The sequence below is a fragment of the Ursus arctos genome, unplaced genomic scaffold (genome assembly GCF_023065955.2).
Source record: "Ursus arctos isolate Adak ecotype North America unplaced genomic scaffold, UrsArc2.0 scaffold_19, whole genome shotgun sequence".
NCBI lineage: Eukaryota > Metazoa > Chordata > Mammalia > Carnivora > Ursidae > Ursus > Ursus arctos.
The window spans coordinates 54,164,212-54,176,681 of record NW_026622863.1 but is presented as its reverse complement, the minus strand read 5'-3'; positions in this window follow the sequence as shown (position 1 = coordinate 54,176,681).

Below are 12,470 nucleotides of genomic sequence, written 5' to 3'. Positions count from 1 at the left end.
CAGGAGGGTGGCAATGTTCATGATGATGGCCGGGGGCTCTCTTACCCACACCCCGTACTGGTGTAGGGAAGTGTCTAGTGAGCCTTGATTTCCTGATGGTAGACTCTCGTTACACGTTCTAGGAAATGGAGTTGGTTGTATCCGTCAGAAGAGTTGGCTGTGATAACGAGATATGTTTGCATGTTATTCAGCGTGCCAGGAAGTATGCTGAATATTTGATGTTAGGTTTAGCCTCTTCTAAATCCTGGGGAACACTTAAATACGTGACCTAATCTCGTGTGTGTGTGTGTGTGTGTGTGTCTGTCTGCGTACGTGCTCGCACTCACGTATCTGCAAACCCCTTGAACATTTGTACAATATTATTTGCTCGGAACAAAATCCTTTATTCCTTTTTTCTTTCAAATATCAAATCCAAGCCTTTTTAAAATCCCGCTATCCTCTTCCAGATACTAGACTCTGTTCTCATACCCCCTATCGAGCCTAGTCATATCTGGGTGGTTGTGTGGCCTTCAGCCTAGTCTGTATTCCGCCTTCTCTGTTCCCCTACAGTTTTCCAACCAAGTACTAAGAATAGCTCTAAGATGTAGCCCTTGTCATGTTTCTGCTCAAAGCCCTCGGCGGTTCCCCGTCTCATCCCAGGTAAAATCCGAAGTTTACAATGGCCTGAGCGCCTTCTGTGAGATGACCTCCTCTTATCTGCGACCTCATCTCTTTCAGCCCTCCCTGGTTCACTCTCAAGCTGGCTGCCTCGATATGGTTTTACATGATAATCCTACACAACCTCAGGGCCTTTGCACAAGCTATTTCTCTGCCTGGGGAACTCCTACTCGGGATCTCTCTGTGGTTCATTGTCTTCGCTCCTCAGGTCTTCCTCAACTGTTGTAGTGAGCTCCCCCCAGCTTCTCTCTTTGTCCTTCAGAACCTTATTGGACATGACACACGACATACATCTGTTTCCTATCAGTGCATGAGCTCAGAGGGAAGAGACTTCTCTGTTCCCTGTTGGATCCCCCACACCCAAGAGTGTGCCTGGCATATAGGATGGTATCCGTACACATTGGTTGAATGAACTAACTAATTTTGTGTCTCCCATGCAGGTTGTGGGGTTGTGCCATCACCCCCCTCAGCTCTGAAGTCCTCTCCTGTGCCCTTGGCAGCAAGAAGAGCCTCGTCACTCTGGACCTGGGACAGAATTCCCTGGGGTAGAGTGGAGTAAAGATGCCGTGTGACACCTTGAAACTTCAGCGTTCCTCCCTCCGGACACTCAGGTATGATCCTCGCGCCGCTCACGGTGTTTCCTCCAGGAATGGTACGTTTGGGGGGGGTGGGGCACGAACCTCAGGAATGTGTCGCAACCATGGCTAACATTTAGCTTCCATCCATTGACATTTGGTTGCCTGATAATTCTCCCACCGGTCCCTTCTGTTGCTTTGGCCGGTAAAACGAGTCAAATGGTGAGACCCAAACCCAGTCTGAAGCCAAGAAGCTGGACTGGGGGCTTCTCCACGTGAGAGAGAGTTAGGGTGGACGGCCATTGTCATGTTAGGAGAATCAAGGTGCAGCTCTCCCGCGGTGTCCTGAAGGCTTGTGTTGGGGCTGTGTTGGTTACAAAGGTCTGGCAGTCGGTCCAGCTTAGAAGTGTGTTCTCTGGAGGGAGTCCGCCTGGGAGTGAAAGGCGTCCGTGTCCTCTGTTGATCCTCACAGCAAGCTGCCATGGAGCTGTGCTGTCTGCTTGCCACCATGGCCACAGAGACCCCTACGACTCTTCTTCATCTTGCATGTGCTTGCTTAAATCCTCAGATGCGAGGTAGACACCGGATGGCTTGAAGTGATCATTACTAGAAGAAACAGATTACGTGTATACTCAACAAGGTGGCTTGCTAGTCGAAAGGAACGTGTAGGCTCTGAAGTTTGTTTCTGTGTTTAGCCCCATCCTGGTAAGCTGGCCCCTCACTTCACATAACATCAGTGAGTTTTAATGCAGGTATAAAGTCCTCGCAGAGACGACATTGGAGCCGTTTCTTTCTTTTTTTTTTTTAAAGATTTTATTTATTTATTCGACAGAGATAGAGACAGCCAGCGAGAGAGGGAACACAAGCAGGGGGAGTGGGAGAGGAAGAAGCAGGCTCATAGCGGAGGAGCCTGACGTGGGGCTCGATCCCAGAACGTCGGGACCACGCCCTGAGCCGAAGGCAGACGCTCAACCGCTGTGCCACCCACGCGCCCCTGGAGCCGTTTCTTTAGATGTTCTTTCCTGAGTCTTTGAATCTCAAGACGATCAATTGGTGGGGAGGTGCCTTCTTCCTGAATCGCAGAGACCCTGGATTCAGAATTTGGTTTTTAGTTCGTTGATTTTATCAGCTACCCCATATCCTTCTGAGATGCGCTTTTAAGTTAACTAGGGTCATTTTCTCTTGCTTGGTGACAAAGAGCCCTGCCATCACACCTCGTTCATAGAGCAGCCCCCTTATATGTTCTGGTGTGGGTCACAGCCTGTTTCTGATTCGTCGTCACTCGGCCAGACCCAGCTTGACCGTGGGAACGAATTCTGTGCTTCTGCTGCGGACCACGACCAACCTCCAACGATTACGAATAGACACACGTACATTTGAACGTGGAGGGTCATGTTGAAGCTGCTCAGCCCTTGCTTGAACCAGAGTTATTTTGATTGTGATTTTGAGGTATGTAAACATTGTGACATCACCGTAATCAAGCTAATTAACACGTCCATTACCTCACATATATGTGTACACGTGTGTGTGGCGAGAACACGTAAGATCTGTCCTAGCAAATTTCAGGTACACGATATGGAATTGTTAGTTGTCACCATGCGGTACATGAGACCTCCAGAACTTATAACTGGAGACTTCTTGCCTGCATGTATTGTGAGTCTTAAACAGCAAAACAAAGGCTAGCCAAACCAGGGGCACCTGACTGGCTCAGTCAGTAGAGTGTGTCACTCTCCTCACAGATCTCAAGGTCGTGAGTTCAAGCCCCATATTGGGTGTGGAGATTATTTTTAAAAAATAATATGTTATTAAAACCAGGACTGTGATGCCAACAAGAAACATGGCAGCTAATCTCTTCAGTCTCTTACTTTTATACATATGTTTTATTAGTTCAGTTAGCCAGCATGTAGTTGCTGGTAGCCATCATTATTTGTTGACGTCGTGTTGAGCGATTCATTACTTGTGTATAACACCCGGTGTTCGTCTCAACATATGCCCTCCTTAATACCCATCACTGTGTTACCCCATCCCCCCCACCCCCCTCCCTTCTGTAATCCTCAGTTTATTTCCTGGAATCCAGAGTCTCTCATGGTTTGTCTGTCTCTCTGATTTCTTCCCATTCAGATTTCCCTCCCTTCCCCTGTGGTCCTCCCTGCTATTCCTTATGTTCCACATATGAGTGAAACCATATGATAATTGTCTTTCTCTGCTTGACTTATTTCACTTAGCATAATCCCCTCCAGTTCCGTCCATGTTGCTGCAAATGGTGGGTAATCATCCTTTCTGATGGCTGAGTAATATTCCATTGTATGTATGGACCACGTCTTCTTTATCCATTCATCTGTTGAAGGGCATCTCGGCTCCTTCCACAGTTTGGCTGTTGTGGACATTGGGATGCATGTGCCCCTTCTTTTCACTACATCTGTATCTTTGGGGTAAATACCTAGTAATGCAATTGCTAGGTCGAGAGGTACTCAATTTTTAACGTCTTGAGGAACCTCCATACTGTTTTCCAGAGTGGCTGTACCAGCTTGCATTCCCACCAAGTGTGTAAGAGGGATCCCCTTTCTCCACATCCTCCCCAACACTTGTTGTTTCCTGTCTTGTTAGTTTTTGCCATTCTAACTGGTGTAAGGTGATATCTTATTGTGGTTTAATTTGTATTTCCCTGATGACAAGTTATGTTGAACATTTTTTCATGTGTCTGTTAGCCATTTGTATGTATTCTTTGAAGAAGTTTCTGTTCATGTCTTCTGCCCATTTCTTGACTGGATTATTTGGTTTTTGGGTGTTGAGTTTGAGAAGTTCTTTACAGATCTTGGATATCAGCCCTTTATCTGAAATGTCATTTGCAAATATCTTCTCCCATTTTGTGGTTTGCCTCTTAGTTTTGTTGACTGTTTATTTTGCTGTGCAAAACTTTATCTTGATGAAGTCCTAAAAGTTCATTTTGCTTTTGTTTCTCTTGCTTTTGGAGATGTGTCTTGAAAGAAGTTGCTGTGGCCAATGTTGAAGAGGTTACTGCCTATGTTCTCTAGGATTTTGATGGATTCCTGTCTCACATCGAGGTCTTTCATCCATTTAGAGTTTATCTTTGTGGATGGTGTGAGAGAGTGGTCTTGTTTCATTTTTATGCGTGTGGTTGTCCAGTTTTCCGCACCATTTATTGAAGAGACTGTCTTTTTTCCATTGGGTATTCTTTCCTGCTTTGTTGAAAATTAGTTGACCATAGAGTTGAGAGTCCATTTCTGGGGATTCTATTCTGTTTCATTGGTCTATGTGTCTGTTTTTGTACCAATACCATGCTGTCTTGATGATCACAGCTTTGTAATACAGCTTGAAGTCAAGCATTGTGATGCCCCCAACTCTGGTTTTCTTTTTAACATTCCCCTGGTGATTCAGGGTCTTTTCTAGTTCCATACCAATTTTAGGATTATTTGTTCCAGCTCTGTGAAAAATGTCATTGGTATTTTGATAGGGGTGGCATTGAAAGTGTAGATTGCTCTGGGCAGCATAGACATTTTGGCGATGTTTATTCTTCCAGTCCATAAGCATGGAATGTTTTTCCATCTCTTTGTGTCTTCCTTGATTTCTTTCATAAGTGTTCTGTAGTTTCTAGAGTATAGATCCTTTACCTCTTTGGTTAGGTTTATTCCGAGGTATCTTATGGTTTCTGGTGCTATTGTAAATGGAATCGATTCCCTAATTTCTCTTTCTACAGTTACAGTGTTCGTATATAGAAAAGCAACTGATTTCTGTGCACTGATTTTGTATCCTGCCACATTGCTGAATTGCTGCATGAGTTCTAGTAATTTGGGGGTGGAGTCTTGGGTTTTCCACATAAAGTATCATGTCATCTGTGAAGAGAGAGAGTTTGACTTCTTTGCCAATTCGAATGCCTTTTATTTCTTTCTGTGGTCTGGCTGCTGATGCCAGGACTTCTAGTACCATGTTGAACAGCAGTGGTGAGAGTGGGCATCTTTGTCATGTTCCCGATCTCAAATGTCATTGAGAATGATATTCGCTGTGGGCTTTTCATAGATGGCTTTTATGGAATTGAGGAATGTTCCCTCTATCCCTACCCTCTGTAGAGTTTTCATCAGGAAAGGATGCTGTATTTTGTTAAATACTTTTCTGCATCGATTGAGAGGATCGTATGGTTCTTGTCTTTTCTTTTATTAATGTATCACATTGATTGATTTGCGAATGTTGAACCACCCTTGCATCCCAGGGATAAATCCCACCTGGTCGTGATGGATAATCCTTTTAATGTCCTGTTGGATCCTATTGGCTAGTATTTTGGTGAGTATTTTTGCATCCATGTTCATCAGGGATATTGGTCTGTAATTTTCCTTTTTGATTGGGTCTCTGCCTGGTTTTGGAATTCAAGGTAATGCGGGCCTCATAGAATGAGTTTGGAAGTTTTCCTTCTGTTTCTATTTTTTGAAACAGCTTCAGAAAAATAAGTATTATTTCTTGTTTAAATAGTTGGTAGAATTCCCCCCTGGGAAACCATCTGGCCCTGGACTCCTGTTTTTTGGGAGGTTTTTGATCACTGCTTCAATTTCCTTGCTGGTTATTGGTCTGTTCAGATGGTATATTTCTTCCTGTTTCAGTCTTGGTAGTTTAAAAGTTTCCAGAAATGCATCCATTTCTTCTCAATTGCTTAACTTTTTGGCATATAGTTGCTGGTAATAATTTCTAATAACTGTTTTTAGTCCCTTGGTATTAGTCGTGATCTCTCTCCTTTCATTCATGATTTTATTAATTTGGACCCTTTCCCTTTTCCTTTGGTTAAGTCTGGCCAGAGCTTTGTCAATATTAATTCTTTCAAAGAACCAGCGTCTAGGTTCACTGATCTGTTCTACTGTTTTTCTGGTTTCCAGTTCATTGATTGCTGCTCTCATTATTATCTCTTCTCCTGCTTGGTTTAGGCCCTACTCGCTGTTCCTGTTCCAGGTCCTTTAGGTGTAAGGTTAGCTTGTGCATTGGGGATTTTTCTAATTTTTTTAGAGAGGCTTGGATGGCTATGTATTTTCTCCTTAGGACCGCCCTTGCAGTGTCCCATAGGTTTTGGACTGATGTGTTTTCATTCTCATTCGTTTCAGTGAATTGTTTGAGTTCATCTTTAATTTCCTGGTTGACCCAATCATTCTTTAGCAGGATTCTCTTTTACTTCCAAGTGTTTGAGTTCCTTCCACAATTCTTCCTGTGGTTGAGTTCTAGTTTCACAGCCCTGTGGTCTGAAAATACGCATGGGATAATCGCAGTCGTTTGGTGCTGGTTGAGACCTGATCTGTGACCCAGTATGTGGTCTATTCTGGAGAAAAGTCCATGCGCACTGGAGAAGAGTGAGCATTCAGTTGTTTTAGGGTGGAATGTTTTGTATATATTTACGAAGTCCATCTGGTCCAATGGGTCATTCGAAGCTCTTGTTTCTTTGTTGATCTTCTGCTTAGATGATCTGTCCATTGCTGTGAGTGGAGTGTTTAGGTCTCCTACTATTAATGCATTATTATCCATATGTTCCTTTATTTTGGTTACTAATAGGTATATAAAATTGGCTGCTCCCCTGTTGGGGGCATAGATATTTATAAGTGTTAGATCTTGTTGGATAGACCCTTTAAGTATGATATAGTGTCCTTCTACATCTCTTACTATGGTCTTTGGTTTATTTTTTTGTTATTTTTTTAATATATGTATATATTTTATTATGTCAGTCACCATACAGTACTTCATTAGTTTTTGATGTAATGTTCCATGATGCACTGTTTGCATATAAACCCAAATGCTCATTGCAATGATGTGCCCTCCTTAATACCCATCACTGGGCCAACCCATCCCCCCACTCTCCTCCCCTCTGAAACCTTCAGTCTGTTTCCCGGAGTTCATAGTCTCTCATGGTTCATCTCCCCCTCTGACTTCCCCCCTTCATTTTCCCCTTCCTTCTCCTAATGTCCTCCCTGTTATTCCTTATGTTCCACATATGAGTGAAACCATATGATAATTGTCTTTCTCTGCTTGACTTACTTCACTTAGCATAATCCCCTCCAGTTCCATCAGTGTTGATGCAAATGGTGGGTAATCATCCTTTCTGATGGCTGAGTAATATTCCATTGTATATGTGGATCACATCTTCTTTATCGATTCGTCTGTTGAAGGGCATCTCAGCTCCTTCCACAGTTTGGCTGTTGTGGACAATGCTGCTATGAACATTCTTTGTTTTAAAATCTAATTTGTTTGATATGAGAATTGTCACCCCATCTTTCTTTGGACAGCCATTGGCATGGTAAATGGTTCTCCATTCCCTCACTTTCAATCTGGAGATGTCTCTAGGTTCAAAACGAGTCTCCTGTAGACAGCCTATAGATGGGTCCTGCTTTTTATCCAATCTGAAACCCTGTGTATCTTGATGGGAGCATTCAACCCATTCACATTGAGAGTAACTCTTGAAAGATATGAATTTAGTGCCATTGTATTGCCTGGAAAGTCCCTGTTTCTGTAGGTTTTCTGTTTGTTTCTGGTCTATGTGACTCTTGGGGTTTCTCCTCACAGAGTCCCCCTTAATATTTCTTGCAGGGCCGGCTTGGTGGTCACCTATTCTTTCAGTTTCTGCCTGTCCTGGAAGCTCTTTATCTCTCCATCCATTCTGAAGGACAGCCTTGCTGGGTGAAGTATCCTTGGCTGCATGTTCTTCTCATTTAGTGCCCTATGTCTTGCCAGCCCTTTCTGGCTTGCCAGGTCTCTTTGGACAGGTCTGACATTATTCTGATGTTCCTCCCTCCCTATGTAAGAAATCTCTTCCCCCTAACTGCTCTCAGGATACCTTCCTTGGCTCTAAGATTTGCAAGCTTCACTATTACATGTTGGGGTGTTAACCTATTTTTATTGACTTTGGGAGGGATCCTTTCTGCCTCTTGGGCACAAATGCTTGTTTCCTTCCCTAGATTAGGGAAGTTCTCAACTATGATTTGCTCAAACAAACCTTCTAGTCCTCTCTCTCTCTCTCCACCCCCTCGGGGATCCCAATAATTCTGACATTGGATCGTTTCATGGTGTCGTCGATCTCCCTAAGTCTGCTTTCGTGTGCTGCTAGCTGCCTATCCCTCTCTTCTTCAACTCCCTTCCTTCCTATCAGTTTATCTTCTAGATCACTAATTCATTCTTCTGCCTCAGTTACCCCGGCTGTTAGGGTATCCAGTTTAAACTGCATCTCATTCATAGCATTTATCAGTGCGGCCTGATTAGATCTCATTTCTGCCCTTAGAGAGTCTATATTGTCCCTAATGTGTTTTTCAAGCCTAGCTATTGACTTCACGATTGTTTTCCTGAAGTCTATCTCTGACATCTTGATTATATCCATATCCATTCGTTCCGTGGAGAGGACATTGTCTCTGGTTCTTTTCTTTGTTGGGAGTTTCTCCTCCTAGTCATTCTGTCGAGGGATGATTGAGTGAATGGACAGAGTCCAAAATGTCAATTACGACCCAAGCTAGATGCACACTAACAAAATCCAGAGTGGTCAGAAGCCACCACCGAAAATACAGAGCCAAAATGAAACACAAGAATAAAATTTAAAACTTGAAAAAATGAAAAATAAATTAAAAATAAAAATAAAATAAATTTTTAAAAAAGGGGGAGTGAAAGGGGAGCTGTAATCTCTCAGTGATGACAAAGGAGGGTGTTTCAGTTATTCCTGGTGTATTTTGGTCAGTGTGTTAGAGGACACTACGTCCCCAAAGTACCAGGAAAGTAAAACATGTATATGAAAAGGTAAAACGAGTAGAGTGAAACACAGGCTAAAATAAAGCATATATCTATAAAAAATGTAGGTGTGTAAAAATACAAGTTCAAAAAGTGACTATGAAAAGCGAGTTGGTATAATAGACATCTAGTTAAAGTGAGAAGGTATAAAGAAAAATACAGCAGGAGAAAATGGCATGAGAAAAGGAGAAAGAAAAGAAAAGAATTACATCTGAAAAATAAACAAGTCATGCAGTGATGCCTGGAGCTCAATATACAATTTTCCCCTGGTGCTGGGATTTTTTTTATAATAATTTTTTTATTATATTATGTTAGTCACCATACAGTACATCCCTAGTTTTTGATGCAACGTTCATGATTCATTATTTGCGTATAACACCCAGGGCTCCATGCAATACGTGCCCTCCTTAATACCCATCACCGGCCTATCCCATTGCCCCCCCCCTCCCCTCTGAAGCCCTCAGTTTGTTTCCCAGAGTCCATAGTCTCTCATGGTTCATTCCCCCTTCTGTTTACCCCCCCTTCATTCTTCCCTTCCTTCTCCTACCGATCTTCCTAGTTCTTATGTTCCTAAATGAGTGAACCCATATGATAATTGTCTTTCTCTGCTTGACTTATTTTGCTTAGCATTATCTCCTCCAGTGCCGTCCATGTTGCAGCAAATGTTGAGAAATCGTTCTTTCTGGTAGCTGAGTAATATTCCATTGTATGTATGGACCACAACTTCTTAATCCAGTCATCTGTCGAAGGGCATCTCGGCTCCTTCCACGATTTAGCTATTGTGGACAATGCTGCTATGAACATTGGGGTGCATATGGCCCTTCTCTTCACTACGTCTGTATCTTTGGGGTAAACACCCAGTAGTGCAATGGCTGGGTCATAGGGTAGCTCAATTTTTAACTTTTTGAGGGACCTCCACACTGTTTTCCGAAGTGGCTCTACCAACTTGCATTCCCACCAGCAGTGTAAGAGGGATCCCCTTTCTCCACATCCTCTCCAACGTTTGTTGTTTCCTGCCTTGTCAGTTTTTCTGGCGCTGGGATTTTAGTCTTGTGGGATCCGAGGGATTGTCATCCACCTGTTCTCCCAGCCTGGCTCCTGGGGGAGGGGCCGGCCACGCTGTTTCTCAGGTATCCCTGCCTGTGCGGAGCGGCCCCGCCCCCTGTCGGGGGGATGGCCTCAGTGGAAACCGGTCTTCTGCGCCTCTTTTGTTCCCTGGGTCCTTTCTGCACCTCTTCAGGGGATCAGAGCAAAAATAGCCACAGCCAAACCTCTGGCCCAGAGCAGAAGATTCAGTCTGTGCCCTTTAATAAACTCCAGGACGAACGGTCCACACTTCTGCTTGCACCTCTGAAAACCGCAGCCTCCCCCAGTGCACGCCCACAGCCACTCTCTCAGAAGTGCTTCCACGGCCGGGAGTGTCCCGCCCTCATGCTCGTGCTCGCACCCAAAGCTCCGGAATCAGGTCTGGGTTCCGCCCTAGAGCCCGTTCCCGGTCACTCCCGCTCTGTGAGTTTTTGCCCAGTTGTGGGCACAGGTTCCAGATTTTCTCAGGCTGTTCAAGGAAAGAGTGGGTACCGACGCTCCCAGTTCGCAGTTTCTGGCGATCCGAGCTGAGAGTCCCTTCCTGGGCTCACTGACCATCACGGGCTTCCTGGCTCCAGCGCTCGGGTCCTCTACCTTTCAGGAATCTCCTTGTGCTCTGGGGCCCTCCTAACCTGAAACCACGATGCCCCACCTAGAATTCTGCCTTTTCATTTCCAAAGCGCCCTTCCCGAGGGGTGTCTCTCACTAGAGCAGATGTCTGAGTTCCGATTTTGTGCTCCAGTGTCAATCGCTTTCCAGGCGCCAGCTTACAGGGCTGCTCCCTCCCCTACTGTTTCTCTTCCAATATCTCCCCTCAGGTTCACGACTCCGTGGGTTCACGACTCCGCACGTCCTACCTTGCCAAAAGCAGTCGCTTTTCTGCTTGTCGAGTTCCAGATATATATTGTGACATCTCAGGCTGACTTCAGGGGTGTTCACAATGGTTTGTTAGATATCCAGCTAAGTTCAGGGGACCAGCTGAAAGGGGGTCCCCTACTCCTCTGCCATCTTGTCTCCTCCCTGTACATAGTTTTGCTTTAAATATTCCCTCTTGCTTCCCCCCACCCCCTTCCCCATTCCCACATCACACAGATGAATATGGTTACCAAGGTGAGCCCTACAAATGAAGCTGCTGGTATCACAGGGCAGAGGAAAGGTGCTGGGCGGCCATATACGTAGCCCAGGCGGACTAAAGCCGGTCTGACTGGCTGGACTCCAGTGCGTGTGTTTCATCCTGGGTCCACCAACTACAAGTTGCCAAAGCGAGCTGTGGAGGAGGGAGGCGTTAGAACCACATCACAGAGGTATCCACCAATCCCGTGTCTCCGAGCATGACCTGAGGATCGCCCGAGATCCTCCAAGCACCCAAACGCATTACAGCGTTAGCCTGGTATTGTCTCTCTCTCCCTATCAAATCCATGTGGAACCAGGCTTTGCAGCACAGAGTCATCAGTGAAGACTGCCCCTCCCCCTGCTGTAAAGCATGAGACTTGCAGGCACCTGGGCATTGGGAACAAGGAAGTTTTTGCCCCATTGTAACTCCAGGTTGAAGATAGATGGATCTGATTCTCTAATCCAGAAGGTGCTGAAAGAAATCCCAGAACATGACCCACACCTGACCGTTGAGAGTGACAAGATCTAAGCCGTTACCGCCCGTCTTCACGTGACTTCCTTTTCTGAATCCCCTGGAGTTATTCGTTCCCCAGGAAAGCCTGGGATCATCAAGGTGATGGTGAACTTCCTCGAGCCCTCTCCGCGATGTTCGGTGCTGGGCCAGCTGTTACCGTAGCCTCGGTTGTGCCTCTGGCTCCGTGAAACGCACGCAGGTGGCTTACCCCTACGATGGATGCAATGCCTGTATCTCGAGTCTTTCCAGAGGATTGAAGGTGTGAAGGCATTCCTGAAGGAGGTGTTTATGAATGCATTCTGACCAAACTTAGAAGATCCTTGATTTGGAAAGAACCTAACCCAGAAAGAAAAGGGGGACAGAAGCGTCTGTGGTCGCACTGGCCTGTTCACCTTGCCAGCCGCCGCCCAGTTCTGGCATCCCTTGACCTGCGCGGATAGCTGCCTGGTCGGTCTCCCTCGTAGAACATTTCTCCTCCCAATCCCACGATATTTGTAGCATTCTTAAGTGCTTCAGTGAAGCCCTTATGCGATCGCGTCCTTGCTCTGATTAACTTTTTAATAATTCCAACCTTACCTACGGAAAACATAACTTCAGGGTATCCTTTTCCCCGTAGAGTCCCCCTGATTTCCTTGTGACAGACAGTCCCAGAAGTCCTTAAAGCAACAACTGTAAGAATCACTTTTTTTTTTATTAAGCACTAATTTTTACATTTGTCTTCCAATCATCCTACTTTCCCCTGCGTCTTTACTGGGGTCCATTGG